Here is a 22,733-nt window from a genome sequence, read left to right on the forward strand (position 1 = left end):
TTTGCTTTATCAAAAATTTTTGAGCACACAACTTAAAGAGTTAAAAAATTTAATTTTCATAATATAACAGGCTCTTGCCTCCGTTATCTCATTTCTTCCTTCTTGGATATGTAACTTTCATTTCTTTTGTCTGATTATTTTGATATTTACAGCCAAGACTCTAAATGACATGTTTTTACTGCTATTTCCTAATTTTTCAATTGTAGGCATTTTCCAGTGAGCTCCATATTAGGTTAAAACACTTTTTTCAGTAATTCCCATTGCGGCTTAGTGGGTTAAGAACCCAGTGTAGTCTCCATGAGGATGAAGGTTCAATCCCTGGTCTCGCTCAGTGGGTTGAGGATCTGGTGTTGTCACAAGCTGCGGTGTAAGTCACAGGTGCAACTTGGATCTGCTGATGTTGCTGTGATTTAGACCTGCAGCTGCAGCTCCAATTTGACCCCTATCCTGGGAACTTCCATATGCTGCAGATGTGGCCATAAAAAAGAAGAAAAAAACCCTCTTCTTTCTTATCACAATATATTTTCTTTCATAGCACAAATCACAATGTTTTACCTTTATTTGCATAATTATATTATTAATTTTTTTTTCTTTTTTAGAAGCCTCATGTGGTCAAGGACTTTGCTTGCTTTTGGTTTCCATTGATTCTCCAATGTCTAGAACAGGGTGAACTTCAACTATTTGTTGGATGAGTGAATGAATGAGTGAATGGCATAATGTGGAAAAGAGAACTGTCAAGAGTTGAAAGAGATGGTGTTTCTTTGAAGGATGACTTGGACAGGATGAGTGAAGTAAGGCATTGTCAGTTATACTAGTTGATCTGTGGCAGACTGAAGTATCTAAGACTGTGAACTCCTGTTTTGTACAAGGCAGTGTTGGTACCTTTTTCAGTATTTTAAAATTTCCTTTTGCTTCCTTTAGGTTCATAATAAAGAGCATTAGAAAATGTTCTGTTTCTACAGAGATAAAGATAAAGAAATATGGAGATGAGTTTCAGTCCATAGGTTTCGATAGGGTTTGGGAGTAGATTTGTCCAGGAAAGCTGGGTTATTGTTTAAGTGCCAAGGAAGCAAATAAGGAGAGAAGCATAGTGCATGAGTGGTCCCTTCGGATTTCCATTTTTTTTCAATGTATTCATTTAAAATTTTAAAACTACATAAATTTTCCAACAGGCACACAGTAGTAGACAGAAGGATCTAATGAATCCTTTCCCTGTATCAGCATTTTTTTATTTTTCCCGTCTTGTTTTCTTTATCCCCACTCTGTTAGTCATGGTTCTCTAGAGAAGCAAAACAAACAGTATGTATGTGTGTGTAAAGATATATATATACACACACACACACATACCACAATTATGGAGCCTGAGAAGTGCCAAGGTCTGAAGTCTGCAGGTTGGAGACCCAGAAAAGTTGTTTTAGTTTTAGTCTGAGTCCAAAGACCTAGGAACCAGGAGAACTAGTGGTGACTTGCCAGACCCGAAACCCAAGAAGGGCTGATGCTGCAGTTAGAGTCTGAAGGCAAGAAAAAACTGTCCCAGCTCAGTAGTCAGTTCCCTCTAACCCAGCCTTTTTGTTCTACATAGGTCTTCAACTGACTGAGGTCCATCCCCACATTAGGGAGGGCAAACTGCTTTGCTCAGATAAAGCTGCTGATTCAGATGTTAATCTCATCTAGAAACACCCTTAGAGATACAGCCAGAATGTTTGGCCAAATGTCTGGGTACCCTGTGGCCCAGTCAAGTTGACACAATTTAACTATCACATTCACCCATGTATATATTTTTTTATCAAATACGTTTTATGTGAATTCAGAATATTATCTTATTTTACAAGAAAGTGCTTCAGTATTTGCTGCTATATCAATTTTCTGAAAAGTAAACATTAGTTTAAAATCAGTTTTAGATTCACAGAAAAATTGCAAAATAGTACATAGAGTTCCTATATACTTCACATCCAGTTTCTCCTATTATTAATATATTACATTAATATAGTACATTTGTCATAATTAATGAACCAGTATTGACACATTATTGTTAACCAAGGTCCACCATCTATTTAAATTTTCTTAGTTTTTACCTAATGTCCTTTTTCTAGTCCAGAATCCCATCTAAGATACTACATTACATTAAACGTTATGTGTCCTAAGGCTTCTCTTGGCTGTGACAGTTTCTCAGACTTTTCATGTTTTTGATAACCTTGACAGTTTTGAGGATTAGCAGTCAGGTAACTTGAAGAATGCTCCTGTATTATAATTTGTTTAGTGTTTTGTCATGATTAGATTGGAGTAATACAGTTTTGGAGTTGAAACTACAGAGGTAAAATATTGTTCTCATCATATCATGATAAGTACACATACTACCAACACGATTTATCACTTTTGATGGTGACTTTGATCACTTGGCTGAGGTAGTTTGTCAGGTTTTTCCACTGCAAAATTATTCTTTTCCCCTCCTTTCCATATTGCACTTCTGGGAAGAAAGTCACTATGTGGAACTCATACTTAAGAAGTGGGGAGGAGTTCCCGCCGTGGCACAGTGGTTAACAAATCCGACTAGGAACCATGAGGTTGCGGGTTCGGTCCCTGCCCTTGCTCAGTGGGTTAACGATCCGGCGTTGCCGTGAGCTGTGTGTAGGTTGCAGATGTGGCTCGGATCCTGCATTGCTGTGGCTCTGGCGTAGGCCGGTGGCTACAGCTCCGATTTGACCCCTAGCCTGGGAACCTCCATATGCCTCAGGAGCGGCCCAAGAAACAGCAAAAAGACAAAAAAAAAGACAAAAAAAAAAAAAAAAAAGAATTGGGGAGTTATACGCCTTTCCCTGTGTGTAGACTATCTACATGTATTATTTCGAATTCTTCGTGGGGTATTTATCTTTTCTCATATAAAAATTTATTTATTTATATTTATTTATTTCAGTATGGATTCATGAGTATTTACTTTATGTTTTGGGTTATAATCCAATACTACTTTATTTTCTTCCTGTATTTTTTAATCTTTGATCATTTGGAGCTTGACTACTTGAAGTTCTTTTAGTTGTCCTTCATATCCCTTTAACATACCTCCATCCACAAGTTTTACAACTTTCTAATTAAGTTTTAAATTTTTTGAGCACCTTCTTTTTGACATTATTGAATGCTCCATGCTTATCTTGCATTTTGTGTACCAGTCTTAGGATCAGTCTTTTCTCAAAGAGACCTGTTGTTTTTAACTGGAAAATGGTGTTGGGCACTAGGTGTGTGTATTGTCACTGGTTTTCATTGCTTCTACGCATTTTCAGCTGATGGAGCAAAGGAGAAAATATATGTGTGTATGCAACCCTCTGTATATATACAGAACTTTTAATATTTCTGTATGTAATCATTTTATTGATGCTGGAATGATGTCACTGGAATCCGGATTCTTGTTCACGGGCAGTCAAAGAATGAACTCTGTGAACACACAGGCAGCAAGCAAGCAAAGTCTTTATTAAAGGAAATCAAATAGCTCCCAGGGCTGCTGGGAGGCGGGAGAAGAACCTCCCCTCTCTATTGTCCTATAGGGGTTTATATGCCTCAAAGATGGGAGGTACCAACGTGGGGTCCAGAAAGATGTAGTTTTCTCCCATTGGCCTTGCTCATAAGTTCTTATTCAATAGGGGTTTTGGGGTGGAAATGTCTTGTAGGTCTCATGGTTTCTTTGCACCTTTCTTCCAGTAAACTGAGTCACAGGGGATAGGGATTAATGTCCATCAAGGTGTAGATACACTCCCTATAGTAAACAACGCCTGTGGGGATGTTACTCCTTGGAGCCCTTAAGCCACAAATGTTAATCAATAGCCACATCAAAGAATGCATCAAAGCCCATACTCCTATACTGACTACCTGAGTTAGTACTCTGCCTCATTATCTATGTTAAATTAAACTTGAGTTCAGGTTGATGTTTCCAACTCTAATCCACTACAAAATGGGTCATTCTAGTCTTCTACCCTTGCTTATTTATAAATTACCAGTTCAAGAATAGGAAATTTGGCTCTCATTTTCCACTCATTTTCCTGCCCCAAAGGAAAATCCTGTAGAAGTGAATTGCACAATAATCAGGGAACAGAAGAATGCAGAAGAGTGGAAGAGCCGGTATACCATATTATTTAATTAATGTTTGCTGAATTATGAATGAATTAGTTCATTCAATTCACAAGTATTTTTTTGAGCTGCTCCTATGTGGTAGACAGCTGGGAACACAGCAGTGAATAAAAACAGACTGGATCCCTTCTGTCATGCAGCTTCTGTGCTAGTAAATGAATTTGGATGATGAATGAATGAGTAAATACTACAACATTCTTTTATGGTCATGTCATAAACTCTTGTGGTCTTAAATTATTTGGCTAAAATATTTGAAATTTCATCTCGCCAGATGCTACTTGGGCTATGACTGCTTGTTTTTCTTCATTTTTAGGTTGATTTTGTCCTGGAAATCCCCCTGCTTTGTCATGTGCTGGGCTGCTGTTTGCAAGGTAACACCTAGAGAGCTGATTACATCCATACACTGGGGAAATGGGGAACATGTATCTGGGATGGGTGAATGATTTTTCACTTCTGTGAGAGAGATCAAATTATCAGCAGGGCTGCTAATCTGCCTATCTGCAAAAATAGCCAGAAATATGCACAAATGTAAACATAAAAGGAGACGCTCATAATTTGCATAGCTCTCATGTTTGTCCATCAGTCACCCTAAATGCCTGTAAGCTGTCAGGCTGGACACAAATGTGCTGTAGCTTGAGGAATTGTCATTTCATCTTCCAATGAGATACTTTATTATCACCGTTAATTGATTAAACATTTTCAACACTCACTGAGTAAACCAGTCACGCCATCTATTTCTACCTTGGGCTTCTGTTTATGGTCTGAGTGTGCCAAACATCCAGACTAAATGAAAATATACCCTCCAGGAACCACGCGTGGCATCTCTCATAACAAGCTGCAGCACCTCTCTGAAGCACGGCTGCTATGTCATGGGGAATCCCGGGAATCTTTAGCTTAACTCCCTGTGCCTTGGAGCCTCTAGGAGGACTGGAAAGTGAGCGGTGTTGGAGGATTCATGTGTGCAGATGGCTGGCATACTTACATCTCTCATTTTGAGGGAAAAGGAGCAGTGTCAAGGAACAGATTAGGTATCCCTGGGATAGCTGGGATTTGTGACAATCCCAGTTGACAATGTGAGTCTCAGCCAGATCTCTGAGACTGCCCGTGTTGACCTTCTATGGTTTTCTGGATCATGGGAGGGTGCTGATTGTTGCTTGTGCCTTATTCATTTAAAATTCTCTGTCTGGAGTTCCCGCTGCGGCTCAGCTTGTTAAGAACCCAACACAGTGTCCATGAGGGTGTGTGTTCGATCCCTGGTCTCGCTCAGGGGGTTAAGGATCTGGCATTGCTGCAAGCTGTGGTGTAGGCTGGCACCTGCAGCTCTGATTTGATCCCTTGCCAGGGAACTTCTATATGCCACAGGTGTGGCTCTAGAAAATAAAAAAAATTCTCTATCAAATTCAAATAAAAAGGAATTGATCCTATTTGCCTTTCCATTTTAAAGATGGTATTAAAGCCTGGGAAGGATAGTGGGGGTGGAGTGGGAGAGAGGAGAAGAACTTGGCTAAATGGAAAGTGTTGAGATGATTCAAATGGCTCATGCTGACAGAGCAGGGGTGCCTTGACCTTCTGTGGGGGCCACGTAGGCAGCCTCCTACTGGTGGTTATTTTGGGTGCTGGAAAGCCTGCCTGCCCTGAAATATCTCTCCGTGCCATCTTGCCAGATTCTGTAATTCCCACGACAAGAGCCATCCTCCACTTAAAGGCATTGTGTCTCCAGAAGGCCTGGGTCAGAGTGCAGCCATCCATAGGCAATGACACATATTTAACCCATAATCGCCCATAAGCCCGGAACCTGGCTGCATAGAACAGCTACCAGCTGTTGGTAACCCAACACTGCCTTGCTAAGAGAAGCTTTTTGACAGCCTCTTCACATAAGTGGGGGAAATGGGTGGCTGCAAAGCTCTGGATCAGGAGCGTGATGGCTTCCATGGGAGCAGCCAAATTGCTGCAGTGATGGCGTCTCTCTCCATCCTCCTGGGGTACAGGAAAGTTAGATGTTGGCTAGTATGAGAAATTTGGAAATGCAAATAGCATCAGGGGAGCGTATATAAGTTCATGGATGATGGATCCAACGTGGAATCAGCGAATGCTTGGGGCACACCCTTAACTGGTTTATCTCTGAGGGAGCAAGACAACTGTCTACCAGGCTTGATTTGATTGACAACCCTCCCCCCCCCAATATTCTGTTATTGGTCAGTAAATGTGTCTGATGGTTTCACTGTAATTATTTATTTCTTTGGGCATAGAAGTCACTGTTAAAAGTTAAACATGTTCTCAGGGAGGGAAAACCAAGTATTTTTCAGAATTAAATAATCTCATAGGGTAGCCTGAGGGAAAGCTTGGAAGCATGGTATGCTGCAGCTGTGTGTGAGGAAAACATTCTTCACAAAATGCTGGAACCCAACAGCCTGCTCTGGGGAGTGAGCCAGTTTCCCACTAAGTGTGGTTAGAGAATCATATGCTCTCTTCATAAAATTAAATTCTTAGGATGGTATTTAGGGCTCCTTTTTTCTTCTGTCCTTGCTTTTCTTGTTTCTTGGTCTTGGTTTCTCTCTCTGAATTCCCTCCAGGGTGTCGAAAGCTGCACCCACACATCCCCCTCCTTTTTACTCACTTTCTTTTGGGCAGTCATTGCATGTTTCAGGACGTGGTTGGGCAGAAGGGCACCACTGAAAGTGCAGGCAGCCCTCTCTTCCTTAGAACATGCTTCTGGGAGCTGGCTGTATAACTGTGCCTCATAAGCAGTCTACCTAAGCTTACCTTAGCCTACCTAAGAGTGTGGCAATTTAAGAGCAGACTCCCTGAAGCTATTTTGCTGGTGAATCTTCCCTAAAAGCAAGAATTATAGGCCACCAACAGAAGGTAGAGCTCAGGCTTCCCCAGTGGACAGGTGAGAGCTGGCAAAAGAGCAAAGAAACAGGAGAATATGGACTCTGAAGTCAGGGAGTATTAGGAAGTACCAATGAGAGAGCAAGTAGAATTGGATGTGAAAAGAAGTCGGATAGACTGGGGCTTAATATTCAGTAGCTGAGCCTCCTTGAAGTTAATGTCTTTGAGCCTTAATTTTCTTTATGGGGTAATATTAATACCTACTTCATAAGTTCTAATTAGAAGCACATGGTTGATCAGCACTGTGATTCTGGCTCATAAGAGGTATTTAAACTATTCATTATTATGATTACTATTAAGAGCATTTCAGCAGAGTGGTGGTTTGAGTTTGAATAAGATTTTAGGAAGTGAAGTTCAGTTGGGAATGGAGACAGAGTTGTATAGCGTTAACTTCTGGCTTAGGTGAGGTTGAAGGAAGGATTTTTTAGGATGAGGAAACTTGAGCATGGGTGTAGATTCAAAGAGAAGCTAGAGGCATGATATTCAAGAAAAAAGGAATAATTTATAAATCAAGTGGCTAAATAACTTAATAGGAAGTAGATGTGATCTTAAGAGCAGGGATTATCATCAGAAAGGAGCAGGGACACCTTTTACTCTGAAAGAAAGGGAAAAGAAAAAAATATATATATATGATTGTGTCATATATATATGATTGTGTCATATATATGATTGTGTCATATATATGTATGATTGTATCATATATATGTATGATTGTGTCATATATATATGTATGATTATGTCATATATATACATATAATTGTGTCATATATATATATATATGATTGTGTCACTTTGCTGTACAGCAGAAATTAACACAACATTGTAAATCAGCTATACTTCGATTAAAAAAAAAAAGCCAAGAAAGAAAGAAAGAATGAAAGGGAAGCTCTATAAGGATAGATGAAGATTTCATGAGGTTGGAAGTGGCAGAAATGGAGGGAATTTGAGAGATTCATGGCTAGTGGTTTCTGATCTATGGAAAGCCTTGGTAGTGACCATAGGATCATGGCATTTGGAAGAATGATAAAACCTTAAAAAGTCGCAAATCTACAAACCAGTGCTCTTCATGGTCCAAGAGCCAGTACTGGTGTTTACTCTGAGACATCACAAAGTGATTATTCTAGAATGTAAAACAGTTGTACACCAAGGGCATTAGTTAGTTCAGCCAATTATTTTTCTCCTGAGCAAGAGTTTCTCAATGATGGAAAGAGTGTGTTCTTTCACATTGTGCAAGCCCATGGTTTGTCACAGAAGGATAACAGAACGTTACATAGCCAGCTACTTCACACTGCATTGCTCTAGAACACTGAATTTTGGGGGTTCGTTTGTTGTGGCAGCTGAGATGGACCTAGCCAATTATGCTGGTATGAATGTTAGTGTCAGAAATTCCTATTTTGAAATTCTAACCCTCCAAAATGGTAGTATTAAGAGATTGAGGTCTTGGGGAGGTACATAAATCATGAGAGTGGAACCCTCAATAAAGGCAATTAGTGCCTTACAGAAGAAGGTCCAGAGAGATCCCTAGCCCCTTCCATGTTCTCCCTGTGTTCTCATATGGAGGAAGAGCACCACTGTGCTGGGGCTTTGATCCTGGACTTCCCAGCTTCCAGAACTGTGAGCAAAAGCACCCTGTCTGCAATATTTTGTTATAACAGACCTAGGAGACTAAGGCAACCATACAGCAGGGCTGGGGAACTAGAAGAATTGGAGGACAGCAAAATATAGTCAGAGAAGGAACATTCTGAATTTCAAATGTCAGGGAACTATGGGATGCTCTTTGTGCTGTAGGTTTAGGGAGGTAGAAAGATGGGTGCTGGAGAGAAAGCCCATAAATGGAGTATAATGGCTTTGGAATTTCAGTTGGAAGTTTGGTGTGATATTCTGTCATCATTTTTAAAAAGTTCTCTTTTCATGTGCGGTGAGGACAGTTGTCTATGTTTGTAGGAGGTTTTGGAGTTAAAATTGCCTGGATTTATATCTCATCACCGTTATCGTCTAGTTGCCCTTGAACAAGAAACTTTGCTGAAATTCAGTTTTAAATTTGTGGGGCATGTGGATAACACTGTGTACTCTGCAAGACGGAGTATAATTTGTGATAACCTGAGATAAGAAATGTAAGGCAAACAGTACATGACTAAGCACATCTCGGGCGCTCAGTGCAAATTACTTTCTCTTGTTTCTGTCATAGCCAGAATGGAGGCCCTCCTGATTTTGCCACATCAACACTCTTTAATACAACTTTCTGCAATGGTAAGAGTGTTCTATAATCTACACCTTCCAATGTGATAGCCACCAACTCTTTGTGGCTAAACACTTAAAATATTGGCCAATACGACTAAGGACTGATCGTTTAATTTTATGTCATGTTATTTATTATTTTTTTATGGCCACACCCCAGCACATGGAAGTTCCTGAGCCAGTGATTGAGTCTGACCTGTGGCTGTGACCTGTGCTACAGCAGTGGTAACACTAGCTCCTTTAACCCACTCCACCAGGCTGGGGATAGAATCTGTGTCTTCCCAGTCACTTGAGCTGCTGCAATCAGATTGTTAACCTGCTATGTCACAGTGGGAACTCTGAATTTTATGTCATTTTAGTCAATTTTAAAAACTGCATATGACTAGTGGCAACCGTATTGAGCAGCATGGCCACATTATTGTTCTAACTGTTCCAATCTATCTTTTTCCAGTCCATCTTCCATATGGCTATCTGAGTTAGCTTATTGAAATACTTCTCTTGTCATGTGATTCTTTCATCTCAAACATCTTTGATAGTTCTGTGTTTTCTACTGAGCAAAATGAGGTAGCGTCTGAGCAAGGAAGGAAGAGGACAAGAGAGAAAAAGTTTAGGGTTCTCCAGAGAAACAGAACCAACAGAAAGATAGATAGATAGATAGATAGATAGATAGATAGATAGATAGATAGATAGATGCTAGAGATTTATTTTAGGGAACTGGTTCATGTGATTGTGGAGACTGGCAAGTCTATAATCTGCTGGGTAGGCCAGCAGGCTGGAGATCTAGGAGAGAGTAGATTTTGTGGTCCAAAGGCTGCCTCCCTCTTCTGGGAAAGATCAGTCTTTTTCTAGAAGGTCTTTAACTGATTAGATTCTTTACTATGAAGAGTAAAGAATTCAATGTCTACTTATTTAAATGTCAATCTCATTAAAAAAAACCTTCAAAGTAACATCTAGGATAATGTTTGATCAAATATCTTAGTACCATGACCTAACCAAGTTGATACATGAAATTAACTATCACACCTGATCATACTTCTGTCTAGACATTTATCACCAATTCATGGTGTCAAAGAAGAAACAAAGTAGGGCTTTCTGTGTGGAGGTAGCCACTCTTTCTGCAATGCCATAGGGTAGGCATTGAAAAACTTTCTTTTTCCTTCAAAATCTCCATCTCCTTGCTCACTGACTATCTCTATTGACCAAACACAGCTCTTTGGCCCTTTATTTTTTTTATTTTTATTTTTTGTCTTTTTGCCTTTTCTAGGGCCACTCCTGCGACATATGGAAGTTCCCACAGCAATGTGGGATCTGAATCGCGTCTGTGACCTACACCCATAGCACATGGCAACACCGAATCCTTAACCCACTGAGCAAGGCCAGGGATCAAACCCGCAACCTCATGGTTCCTAGTCGGATTCGTTAACCACTGTGCCACGATGGGAACTCCAGGCCCTTACTTACTTATAAAAACCCAGCACTTGGCCCTGCTGGTTCCATGTGAAGTCTTATCAGGCAAATTCTGAAAATGACTCCTGGCATTGAGTCTGCAGGGGTCAGCAATGTATGCAGCTTTGGTCTTTCCTGTGTAGGTCTGGCCTGATTAAAACCAGGGACTTGGAGGGGAAAAGCTTTATATCTTGTTATCAGTTCATTGAGTCATTTAGCCTCTGCCTGACTCTGTAAATGTGACAGTATTACTAACAGCTTGAGCTCAATTTGATTTATTGGTGAAATTAAATTCTATACTTCCACAATGATGTCAGTACTTCCTGGGTCTTAAAAAAAAAAAAAAAAAAAAAAAACAGGGCAAAGCAGCAACTGCAAGCTTAACTGGTTAATCCATAAGTTGTCCAAGCCAGTTGCTCTCTAGCTGTCAGGAGAGCAGTGCACTGCCCATTCTGTTCTGGTGAGCATAAAAAGAAACCTCATCTTAAAATGTCCAGTGCAGTCCAGCCATTGAAATGCTAAAACTCTCTCAAAATATTTTTGGGAAAGATTGTGATTTATATTTTTGAATGTCGTTTAATGACAGGCATATTATTAAAGCAAGTTTTCTTCTTCACCAAATGTTACAAGATTATTAAAGGAGATAAATATGCGAAGTGCAATTTATTATAGTTATTGTTATTGATATTAAGATGGTAAATTTGGTCTCCTTGACAATAGGAAGGTGACAGTAGGAAGATCCACAAATTAATGAGAGCATTTCCATACTCTGTAAAATCATTTATGTCACTCTCACACTGCTTTAGGAAAATTCAGCTGTGGAAAAAAAGCCATTATGCAGTTAAATAAAACACAGCTGATATAATTGCAAAGTTCATCTCAGAAATACTGACATTCGGAGGAGGGTGAGAATTCCAATAGTCCATTTTAATAGGTGACACAGCCCACCCGCCTACTAAGTGTAACTAATGGGGAAAGACAGGACTGTGAAATCTGAGCTTCCAAGGTCTCCAGAAAACAGGTTTTTGCTCATGGAAATAAAATGGGACTTATAAAAAGTAAACGTTCATGAAATCTATTATTTCTTTGTGTATGTGTAGAGTGTGACTGTATTAGTTAGCCCCATGTTTGTTTGTTTAGATTGAAATTGAGCTTCTTGTTTGGATCAAGGGCCTTTCAGGCATCCTGGAAGTTTGGGGTAAATTGACTTCAACTTGCTATGGGCACCACTGTTAAAAAGATGTAATCTCAATATTACAAAATGATTTTGTGTAAAATATCTAGTTGCAATTTGGAAAACACTTCGTGGACCATGGGCACCCAATGAGGATGATCAGATCCAAATTAGTGTTGTACCTACATGACCTTGCTTCTGAGTGAGCAGCCAAATGTCCACCAGGGGTCCTTGACTGCCAGTTACTCAGATCTCTAGAGAGAGGCATCTGAGACATAGAAGACATTTCAGTCCACTGGTAGTTGGACTGAGAGGCTGTCAGACCTCTTAGCCATGTCAAGCATGTTCTTCAGTCCCAGGGAACTATACTTATGGCCAAGCAATTTAAATCACTAGTGCCCTATGATACAAAGGAAATCCATTCTTAAGAAATCTGCTGGGAATAGAGTAAATGCAAGAGTGCAGAAAGTGAGGCAGGAGTTGAAGCCAGAATAAATGGGATAAAATACTGGATTGGATTCAGACATCCATTTGTTTGAGGAAATCTGTCCTGTCTGGGTGGTCTGGGCCTTTTGTCTTCCTCTGAGTCTTTGGTATGGAAGAACAATCAGTCTTTTAGGTCCAAGTCAGTTTTTTTTTTTTCATTTGCTTTCATGATGTACACATGATTGTACCTACCTTGAAACAAAGCTTTTTCCAAGAGTTGTTATGCTGTTGAAATGGATTCTCTTATTTATGGTGTTTAGAGATTTTCCAGGCTTGAATTTTGGGACTCTTCAACATGAGATAGTATTTGAATTAGAATTTAAAACTAGAAGGGTAGCATTTTAGGAAAGAAATAAGGAGAACAGACATGTCTCTGCAGAACTTCGGACAACAAGGCCACACGTTTTACACGAGCACCATATATTATGTGTATATCACTAAGCACCTGTTTATATTCTTCAGAGTAGCTGTATTGGAACCCGGGTCCATGTACATAGATTTTCTCAAGTCACGTCTCTTGGGCTACTTCAAATATTGGCATAAATTAAAGGAACTTAGGATTTTTATTTATTCTGTTTACTTGCATACATTTCTTTTTTTCTGATGTTTTCTTTCTAGATGGTAGAAGCTTTATATTGTATCAGTTAGGATCATATTTCAATGCAAATAAAGTAATACCTAAAAGAGATGTTCTGCTGTGCTATGAAGAATTCCTAAAATAGGTGGTGCAGGTATACATTCAACTTCTTAATGATATCTAGATATCGTGATATCTAGAGAGCTAGATTTTTTCCTATCTTTTTATTCTCTCTTCAGCACGTTGCCATTTGTCTTCTCACATGTCTCCTCATGGAATGAACATGGCGCTCCAGCACCAGACATCCTGTCACATTACATGCAGGAGGAAGCGAGGGAGGATATCAACCTTAAGATAGGCATTAGAAGAGTAAAAGATTTCCCCGAAATCCCTTGTAGACTTAAGGTTGGTGTCATGCAGCCACTACTCCTAACTTTATGGAAGATAAGGCAAGTAAGTATTCAATTGGACAAATTGCCTTAATACAGAATCAGAGCTCTGTTAGCAAAGAAGAAAATAGAAAATCACATGGTGTAGACAGTGTCTGCCACACTAATCATAATAGCAATTCTTGGCTGATCTTAATAGCTTTCATTTGTAGATTTCAACTCATATTTGGTAATGATCACTGGTTCTTCCAGGATTATACAACAGCTGAAAGCATGTAATTAGACATCAGAGCTTCTAGTATTTCTCTATTTATTCAGCAATGTCTAATATGACCTTGAGAGAAATAATGTTATAAAGAAGATGTCCTATGTGGTGCTAAGGGAAAAGGAGAAACAGAGGGATAATATCACTGGCAAGATAATGTAAGTGGAGTTTTATGTACTGGATTTTTTTTTTCTTTTTATGGCTACACCTGCGACATATGAAGTTCCTGGGCTAGGGGTTGAATTGGAGCCACAGCTGCAGGCCTACACTACAGCCATAGCAACACGGATCCAAGTTGCATCTGTGGTCAATGCGGTAGTCTATGGTAATTTCAGATCCTTAACCCACTGAGCAAGGCTAGTGATCAAACCTGCATCCTCAGAGAGTTTGTATTTGGTTTTTAGCCTCTGAGCCACAGTGGGAACTCCTGGATTTTATTTCTGTTAGCTTTCAGGTGTGTGGCTTTGGGCTAAGAGTCCAAGACTTCACTTTTCAAGGTATGTTCCTTGAAATGATAAATTCTAAGAGATTCCGTGGACAGGAAAGTTGGTAAACTAAGTTAAAGAGATGAGATATGGTTAATCAGGTTTCTATACCATAAGACCTTTGAAACATAATATGCTTTGAGAACTTCCAAAGATAGGTTTGTTCCATATTTCTTCTATTTGTATAACCATCCATTATACCTTTTATTAATAACTTTGGGGAAGAGGGAAAGAATAATACCTCAGATATTGGCTTGATGATGGCATATGTTTATCCATGCAATTACTTTCTTATTTTTTTCTCCTTTATATTATTTTGAAAGTTGATTGATGTTTACTTTTCCTTTTTTGTAAATACATTTTTCTTTTTTAAAAAAACTGTGGCCCATCCACCACTAAAAATAGACAATGATTAAGCATTTTTTGTTCCAGGAAAGGAATCCCTGAAGGCAAGAAAGAGCCAACTTCTTGGATTTTGAGCAATTAGGTAGACTTTTCTAAATTTGTACCAGAGACAGGTATGCTTGAAAGATACAACCTCCAAGTGAAGAGTCAGTTGAGCCTGAGGTAAAATAATTTGAAATTCATTTAAAAATATTTCTGGAGTATGTGCTATGTGCAAGGTGCTGTAAATACTTTGCATATAAGCAAAGTATTAGGATTGCAGTGGGTGCTATGATATTCTGCTGGAAACCTCTTCTGGAATGAAGGACTTAATTCTCTTGACTGCTGACAGAAGTTGACCTTCAGCTGTCAGTCCTCTCTTGGGATTGCCTTTGAAGAAAACTTCTCACCCAAGGTTAGGTCTTGTTCCAGGTACAAAGGCCCAGACCTCTCATCTCAACCTGGAATACCCCAGCTCCAGAATTCCCAGTGGTGTCAGCTGAGGCCTTTACTGGAACAGCCTTACAGTTCAGCGTTCCCCTCTCTGCTCAAGCCTGCTTTCCTGCCCTCACTTTCACATGTGCCTGGTCCCAGGTACTCCCTAAGGAACATCCTGCTCACTTATCAACATCTTAAAATCTTAAGGAAAAAAAATCTTCAGATGCAGTGGTTTTGTGTAGCTTCTTGTCTGTCACGTTTTGTAAATACTGAAGAAGCTTTGACCAATTTGACTTAGAGATGGGATGTAACTTTGCTTACAAAAATTTCTATTAAACTCCTGCTTAAGGTGTTCTCATTTTCTGTGAGCACACCAAAAGTGAAAAATAAATGTGATTAAAATGTAAAAAAAATCTGAGAATCTGTTGCCAAAGGAAACGACCTGAGACAGCAGGTGGGGAAAAAAAAAAAAGAAGACGGGCAGTTAATTTGGAGGTGGAGGAAAGGTTTCAGCAATAATTGAAGTGTTCAAAATAGGCAACATGAAGATAGTTTGAGCAAAGATGGGAAAGTGTTGAGGGAGTTACTGAGGAGATTTTGGAGAGCAGAACATTCCAGGGAGACAGAACAGTTAGAGCAAAGGCCATGAGGCATAGCATGCATGCCTGGCATGTTCAAGGAGCATCAGGAAGACCAGTGTGGCTGGAGTTAGGAAGGTCAGAGTTAATGGAGGTTGAGGTCATGTGGGACTTCGGAAGCCTGAATGAAATAAAGAGCAATTGCTGGTTTAGAGCAGTGTGTCAGGATCTGACTCATGTTTCAGGCAGATTACTCCAGCTTCTTTGTAGAGGATAGACTGAGAAAATAAAGAGTAGAAGCAAGGTGTACAGATCAGAGACTTAGTCCTTCTGAGCTGCTTTAACAGGATACCATCAACTGGGTAGCTTATGAATGACAGAGATTTATTTCTCACAGTTCTGGAAGTGAGAAGTCCAAGATCAAGGCACCAGTGTCTTCAGTGTCCGGTGAGGACCTGCTGACTGGTTCACAGACAACATCTTTGTGCTATGTCTTCACATGATGGAAGGTGGGAGCAGGGAAGGAGCCTTCTGGGGTCTCTTTTATAAAGGCACTTTTCCCATTGATGAGGGCTCCGCCCATGATTTAATCACCCAAAGTGCCACATCCTAATATTATCACTTCAGTGATTAAGTTTCAACACATGACTTTTGGAGAGATTCAGTCTATGGCAGGGACTATTACAATAGTGCAGGTGAGAGGTGATAATGGCTGGGAGTAGAGTGGCAGTAGGAGAGAGGATATGAAGTTGTTGGATTCTGAATGTATTCTGAAAAGCCTCAGGGTCGACAGGATTTCCTCATGACTTGGATATGAGGGCTGGATTAGAATTTTAAATAATTTGGCTTGAAAGATCAAGTGCGAGAAACTGAATGAAGAAGCCAGGGAGTTCATCTTTAAATAACATGCTATGAGAAGAATATACCATGAACTCTGAAAGAAATTTAAAAGTCTGACTAACTCATGGCAAGGAGATTTGGAGAGTATGTAACCAATTTGCAGCTTGTCTTTGAGAAATGCCCAGTATGCTCACCCTTCCTGTGCAGAAACCCTGGGGGTTGACTGGGCAGTGAACACTGTAGATAGGATGAGGAGAATCCTGACACGGATCAGACCCTTGCCAGGCCTCCCAAGGTATGGCCTGGAAGATGGAAAGACTAAAGGAGAAGATCCTCATCCGACGTGGTATTTGAGCAGTGGCTTATCAGTGAGTGAGGCGGCTTCTAGGTAGACTGGCCTGGGAGGAGCCTCAGTGTCCTCTGCAGGAGAGTGGTGTAGGGGAGCCTCTGAAAAGAGATGGCCATGGACGGGGCTGTTCTAGTAGAGATCTGTATGAGGGAGACCCAGTCGCAGGGACCCCTGTGAGTAGGAGTTGTCATGGGACCAGAAGCCCGTTGTCATGTGGTGGACACCAGCACATGACAACGGGACCAGATGAGCTAAGGCGGTCTATCCCTCAGAAGTTAGTATAGATGGAAGAGAGCAGTAGAGACATAGCCCCTACCCAAGTGCCAAAGTGGTACACGAGAGGTAGAATTTTATACTGGAAGAGAATGGCTTGCCTTTTTTAGGTTCCAGAAGTAAGGAAAATCATGTAGTATTTGTCTTTCTCTGTCTGATTTTGCTTATCAAAGTCTCCTCTAAGTCCACCCATGTTGTCATAAATGGCAAGATTTTCATTCTATTTTCGGCTGAGTAATATTCCGTAGTATTCCATAGTATGGAATATTACACACACTTAGGTTGCTTCCATATCTTGGCTACTGTAAATAATGCTGCAGTGAACAAAGGGGTGCATATATCTTTTTGAATTTATGTTTTCATTTTCTTCAGATAAATACCTAGAAGTGGAATAGCTGGATCATATTGTAGTTCTAGTTTTTATTTTTTGAGGAATCTCTATATTGTGGTTTTAATTTGCATTTCCCTAGTGTTGATTAGCCTTTTGTATATCTTCTTTTCTCTATTCAAATTTTTTGGGAAGTTTGTCTTATTATTCTGAATAAAGGTCCTTCACATACATATGAAGTCCAAGCTCAGTTTTTCTTTTCAGTTTTCTATCTTTTGTAGCCTTTCTAAGAAAACATAAAGTTCACTTGTATCCCCAGTGACAAATACTTGCTGTGTTTACCACAAATATATCTTCCATAACCCTACTTGTATGCTTTGGCATTCACAATACCTTTCATTTCAGTATTATGTCACATCATAATATTTTAAAGATATTTTAAGTACAATTAAAGATACAGCTTTGAGTTAAATTCAAATAACTAATGTGGCAATTGAATGAACTCATTTGGCAAATCCATCACTAAGTTCACATGTGTCTTGCATCCTTATACTGGTGAGTGGTGTCCTGGAAGTTCTTGCATTCATCCACTCACCCACATCCATTCACTTGGATGTGTATGGACATTGACATTGCAGCCCTAGCCTCTGCCTGAGTAAGGAGAGAGGAAGGCAGGAGAGGTGGGTAAGGAGCAGCAGAATAATGAAGGACTTTTTGCCCAGACCACAGCTGTGTGTGGTGAGAGCCAGCTGCAATTTTAATATAACTTTGCTGTGGTCAGGACAAAGCACTGTTTCTTTAAAGAAATTTCTTTTGGAAGATCCCGTTGTGGCTCAGTAACAAACCTGACTAGTATCCATGAGGATGTAGGTTCAATCCCTGGCCTTGCTCAGTGGGTTAAGGATCTGGCAGTGCTGTTAACTGTGGTGTAGGTCGCAGATGTGGCTTGGATCTAGTGTTGCTGAGGCTGGCAGTTGTAGCTCTGATTTGACGTCTAGCCTGGGAACTTACATATGCTGCAGGTGCAGCCCTAAAAATGCAAAAAGAAAGAAAGAAAGAGAGAAAGAAGGAAGGAAGGAAAGAGAAGGCAGGAAAGAAAGAAAGGAAGGAAGTAAAGAAAGAAAGAGAAAAAGGAAAAGAAAGAAAAAGGAACTTCTTTTGACTGCAACGGTCACATTTTAGTGTGTTAAAAACGGGGGATAAGGAAAACATTAAAAAAACTGAGTCGTGTGGTGATGTAAGGATGGAGGGAGGGTTAATTTAAAACTATGGGAGAGGAGAAAATATAATATTAAGAAGCCTAAAGATGTTTCCTAAAAGGAGTTTCCATCTGACAGATGTCAGTTTCCATCTGACATCTGTCCAACTACATTCTTTTTTTATTGATTGACTGATTGATTGATTTAGAGTCTAATTAAAACATACTAATTCTGTAATGTGGCAAGCCTATAGGAATGATCAAAATCTAAAGTGGCCATAAAACTAAACTAACGACATATGATATAACCCGTCTGTAAAAGGTTATTTAAGTTTATATCACAGGCATAACATTTTCACTAATTATTTTACAGTTTTATTTTAATAAGATGCCACTCTTTTCTCTCTCCTTTTCAAACTCCTTGTCATCCCTTGAAGCTGGATTGAAGGACTGAGTGACAGAATGGGAAGAGGTGCTAAAGAGTTTATATTTTGCAGCCATAAATGTGGTAGAGCTGAGAGTTAGGGAAATTGCTGCCTGGTGGAATTCCAGAAGGATTTAGTCAATTCGATTTTGTGTTTGACTCCCAGTAATGGGAGACATTCCAAGCCCACTGCTTTTTGTGGATCAAATGGATTGCTTTTTGGCCACCCAGCTGGGTGACTGGGACTTGACAAGAGTCAGAAATCGTCTCCTGAAGGGTTGTGAGTGCCTGGAGGAGGGTTGAGTGCTCCCACTGGAGTCTGAGCTATAAAGGCTTTGAGGAGAAACATTAGAGAAGAGCAGAAACACCTGCTCTGCTGTTCTTGCAGGAATGTTCCAAGGGAGAGGATGCCTTCTGTGACTTAGGATTTAAAATACTCTGAGCAAATGAAATGGGAATCATATTGAGAACAAGGAGTCAACTTGTGCCTCAGCGGCACTAACGCAGAGTCTACAGATGCAGCAGTAGAAACTATGGAAAGGTTCATAGATACTTGATTGCTCATCTTTCTTGGTACTCATGCTTCTCTCAAATTTCTACCCCTTCATTCAACCAGTATTCACTGAGAACACACTATGGAGCCGGGCACTGTGAACCAAATGAAACCTCCCCTCCTGGAGCTAATGTTCTAGGTGGGGAAGACAGACAGTAAACAAACAAATATTCTATGCTAAATAGTGAGAAGTACTATGGGAAAAATTCAGGGTTAAATACAGAGGTGGGGTAATACCTTTTGGAATGTAGACAAATTTTCCTCTTCATTAACTTATACTGCTCACAATGTATTAAGGCAAACCAAGGTGCCCAAGACACCTTCCTTGGACAGTGTGCTTATGTAACAGTATCTGTGCACATTGTGTTTGCACATATATTTCTTTCCTGGCTGTCATGACTATTGCACATGGGAAGCAGGACAGGTGTGATTCTCCAGGGATACTGAGGCTTGGAGAGGTTAGTGATCTGTTCATTGATATGCAGTTGGTTAGAAGCAGACTTTAGACTTAAGTAATATTTTCCACCATGCTTATATCACATTTAATTTTTCATTCACTCAACAAATATTTGTTTGGTGCATAGAACATACTGGGTCTGGATACGACTTTAGTGTCAGTGGCAAAAAAAAAAAAATGCAGACACTGATCCAGACTTATGGAGTTCAGAATGTTGTGGGAGAGACAGATATTAAGAAAGTGATAAAATTGATGTGAATGTTAGAAAGAAGTATTTTGTGCTGGGGAACTTAGATAAGGGGACCTGACCTTGTCTTGCCTAAGAAATACAAAAGAATGAGTTATCTGAACAATCTAGATATAGTTGGGCAAACATAATGTAACACTATTGCATTAAAAATTACTAAATAATAGTACATTTAAAGTTAATCGATTGGTCAAAATAATAATTTATGTGTATGCCATTTAAAAAGTTGAACTTCTATCCTCATATATGTGTGTATGTGTGCAATTCTTCCTTAGCCTTGACTGAATAGCTCTAGGGTCTCAGCACATTAGATATGTAATATACAGGTCTTTTTTTGGTGTATTGTGAACAAAGGGTGATTATTTATCAACTTTTTAGCCATGATAATTGCCCTTTGTATATGATTCTAAAATAGTAAAGGTCTACTTATGATATCTTATCATTATTCTGATTTATGCAGAACTTCAAAGACTTGGAACTTACTCATTTAAGAGGCAAGAACAAGCTAGACAGGGCAATTGCCCACAAGGTGGTACAGAAAGAGGACTATGGGGCGGGGGGAGAAAGAGGATTGTGACTGTTACACAAACAGAGAGGTGCCTTCCCAGTGAAGCCAAGGTTCATAAATGTTTCTACAGAAACAGAGGGTTCTAACTGGGAAAAAAAGCCTTGTAGTGAAATTTGAAAGGTGAGGATAGTAATAAAAATAGAAGACAAGTAGTAAATTTGGAACCAGGAGTTCTAGGAGTAGGTCAGAGAAGCAACTCATGAGAGTTTGCCAGTGGAGAAAAAGCATGTTTCCATAGTACCAAGCACAGGCGAATTATGGTAGTTTAAGATAGTTACATTTTTAAGATAAAAGAATTTAAAATTTAGGCAATTTGGTAATTTTGTTCCATATTCCAAGGGGCCCATTAGCAGTTACTCTGGGCATTTTTGATGCTCATCAATATTGATTGATCTGAATCATGGAACTTACTATTGAAAATAGCTCTAATTTAAAAGCCAGTCTAGGTTCCTGTCGTGGCTCAGTGGTTAATGAATCCGACTAGGAACCATGAGGTTGTGGGTTCGATCCCTGCCCTTGCTCAGTGGGTTAAGGATCCAGCGTTGCCGTGAGCAGTGGTGTAGGTTGCAGATGCAGCCTGGATCCCATGTTGCTGTGGCTGTGGTGTAGGCTGGCAGCTACAGCTCTGATTAGACCCCTAGCCTGGGAACCTCCATATACTGTGGGAGTGGCCCTAGAAAAGGCAAAAAGACAAATAAAATAAAATAAAAGCCACTCTCATTTTCTTCAGTTTCTTCAACTGAGTGGAATTTTGCTTCTCAGCTTCTCAGTATTGCCCTCAGAAAGTACATGTTAACAAGTCTACTTCTCTTTTAAATTACTTTAAGTTTTGGAAATAGTTCTTACGTTCTTTCCAAGGTAATCCTTTCTTCAGCACCAAGAGGAGCATGCTCTACTCCTTCAGCCATTTCCCAGATGACCTGGTCTCCAAGTTTTAGTGTCCCTGTTGTCTTCTTTTAGACATCATCTGGTGTTCTAATGTGCCTCATAACACATGCTCACAATCGCCTGTGGTCTGACTCATGGAGGATGATAATGGCTTTTCAGACTGAGTTTACAGCCACAAAAAAATCTCTGCATTGAAAGAGTACTCAAAAGTACTAGAAGGCCATGTATGCGCCTTTAAACATCTATATGCAAACAAATATATATATGCAAACAAATATATATATTTGCTTTTTAGGGCCACACCTGCGGCATATGGAAATTCTCAGGTTTGGGGTCAAATCAGAGCTGCTGGCTTATGCCACAGCCACAGAAATGCCAGATCCGACTGCATCTGCAAACTACACCAAAGCTTATGGCAATGCTGGAGCCTTAACCCACTGACCAGGGATTGAACTCATATCCTCATGGATACTAGTAGGGTTCGTTACCACTGAGCCACACTGGGAACTCTGGCAAAGAAGTATTTATTGAGCACTTATTATGTGCTAGGCCCTGTTGCAGGTGCTAGAGATAGAAGAATGAATAAGATCATCAAATTCTTTGTTCTCACAGAGATGACATCATAGCAGAGTGTTACAAGATAAACTAAAACATATTAAATTTTTTTTTTTTGAGTAAAAATCTACTTGAATGCGGCAGTGCCAAACCAAAAGAAGTTAGGAAGCTTCACCAACGTGAGCTCTGGGAGAGACTTTTATAGAGAAAAGGCAGAAGCAAAGCAAGGAAATGATTGATTGACATCAGCCTATAGCCTAGTTGGCTGTTCATGGTTGGATGTCCTTTATGTTTCCACTTCATAACCTTGAGGCATTTCCAGGCTTAGGTTTTGGCCTAAATGGCCTATGTATATAAGCTGCCATGGTGTTAGAGCCACCTCAGTCTAGCAGCCTCCTTGTTTAATTGATTTTTAAAAAGGGGCTGGGCAATAAACATAAAACCAATAATTCTCATACAATTCTGACAGCAGCCAGTATTTTTTAAAATTTTATTAATTTATTTTTTATTACTCAATGAATTTATCACATTTGTAGTTGTACAATGATCATCATAATCCAATTTTATAGGATTTCCATCCCACAA

At 39.7% G+C, this 22,733-nt stretch overlaps 1 protein-coding gene and 1 long non-coding RNA gene across 8 annotated transcripts in view; both read left to right on the plus strand.

Moving 5' to 3' along the window:
- PHF3 (PHD finger protein 3) overlaps positions 1–22,733 on the plus strand; it is a 1,103,753-nt gene that overhangs the window by 423,084 nt on the left and 657,936 nt on the right. The gene's annotated exons all lie outside the window — the stretch shown is intronic.
- LOC146406051 (uncharacterized) overlaps positions 1–22,733 on the plus strand; it is a 215,811-nt gene that overhangs the window by 56,263 nt on the left and 136,815 nt on the right. For 3 of the 7 annotated variants that reach the window (XR_014804960.1, XR_014804962.1, XR_014804956.1), the window contains exons 2-3: positions 4,430–4,487; positions 9,201–9,258. This is a non-coding gene — a long non-coding RNA (uncharacterized LOC146406051). Of the gene's footprint in view, positions 1–4,429; positions 4,488–9,196; positions 9,259–13,168; positions 17,490–22,733 lie in introns of those variants that run through there. The other 4 variants (XR_014804969.1, XR_014804970.1, XR_014804964.1 and 1 more) reach the window with 4 other exon arrangements.

Source organism: Sus scrofa, chromosome 1 (genome assembly GCF_054392235.1).
Source record: "Sus scrofa isolate SSC_HxYL_T2T_F1_AM1 chromosome 1, Sscrofa_HxYL_maternal_Yorkshire_Landrace_v2.0, whole genome shotgun sequence".
In the NCBI taxonomy this organism is placed as follows: Eukaryota; Metazoa; Chordata; class Mammalia; order Artiodactyla; family Suidae; genus Sus; species Sus scrofa.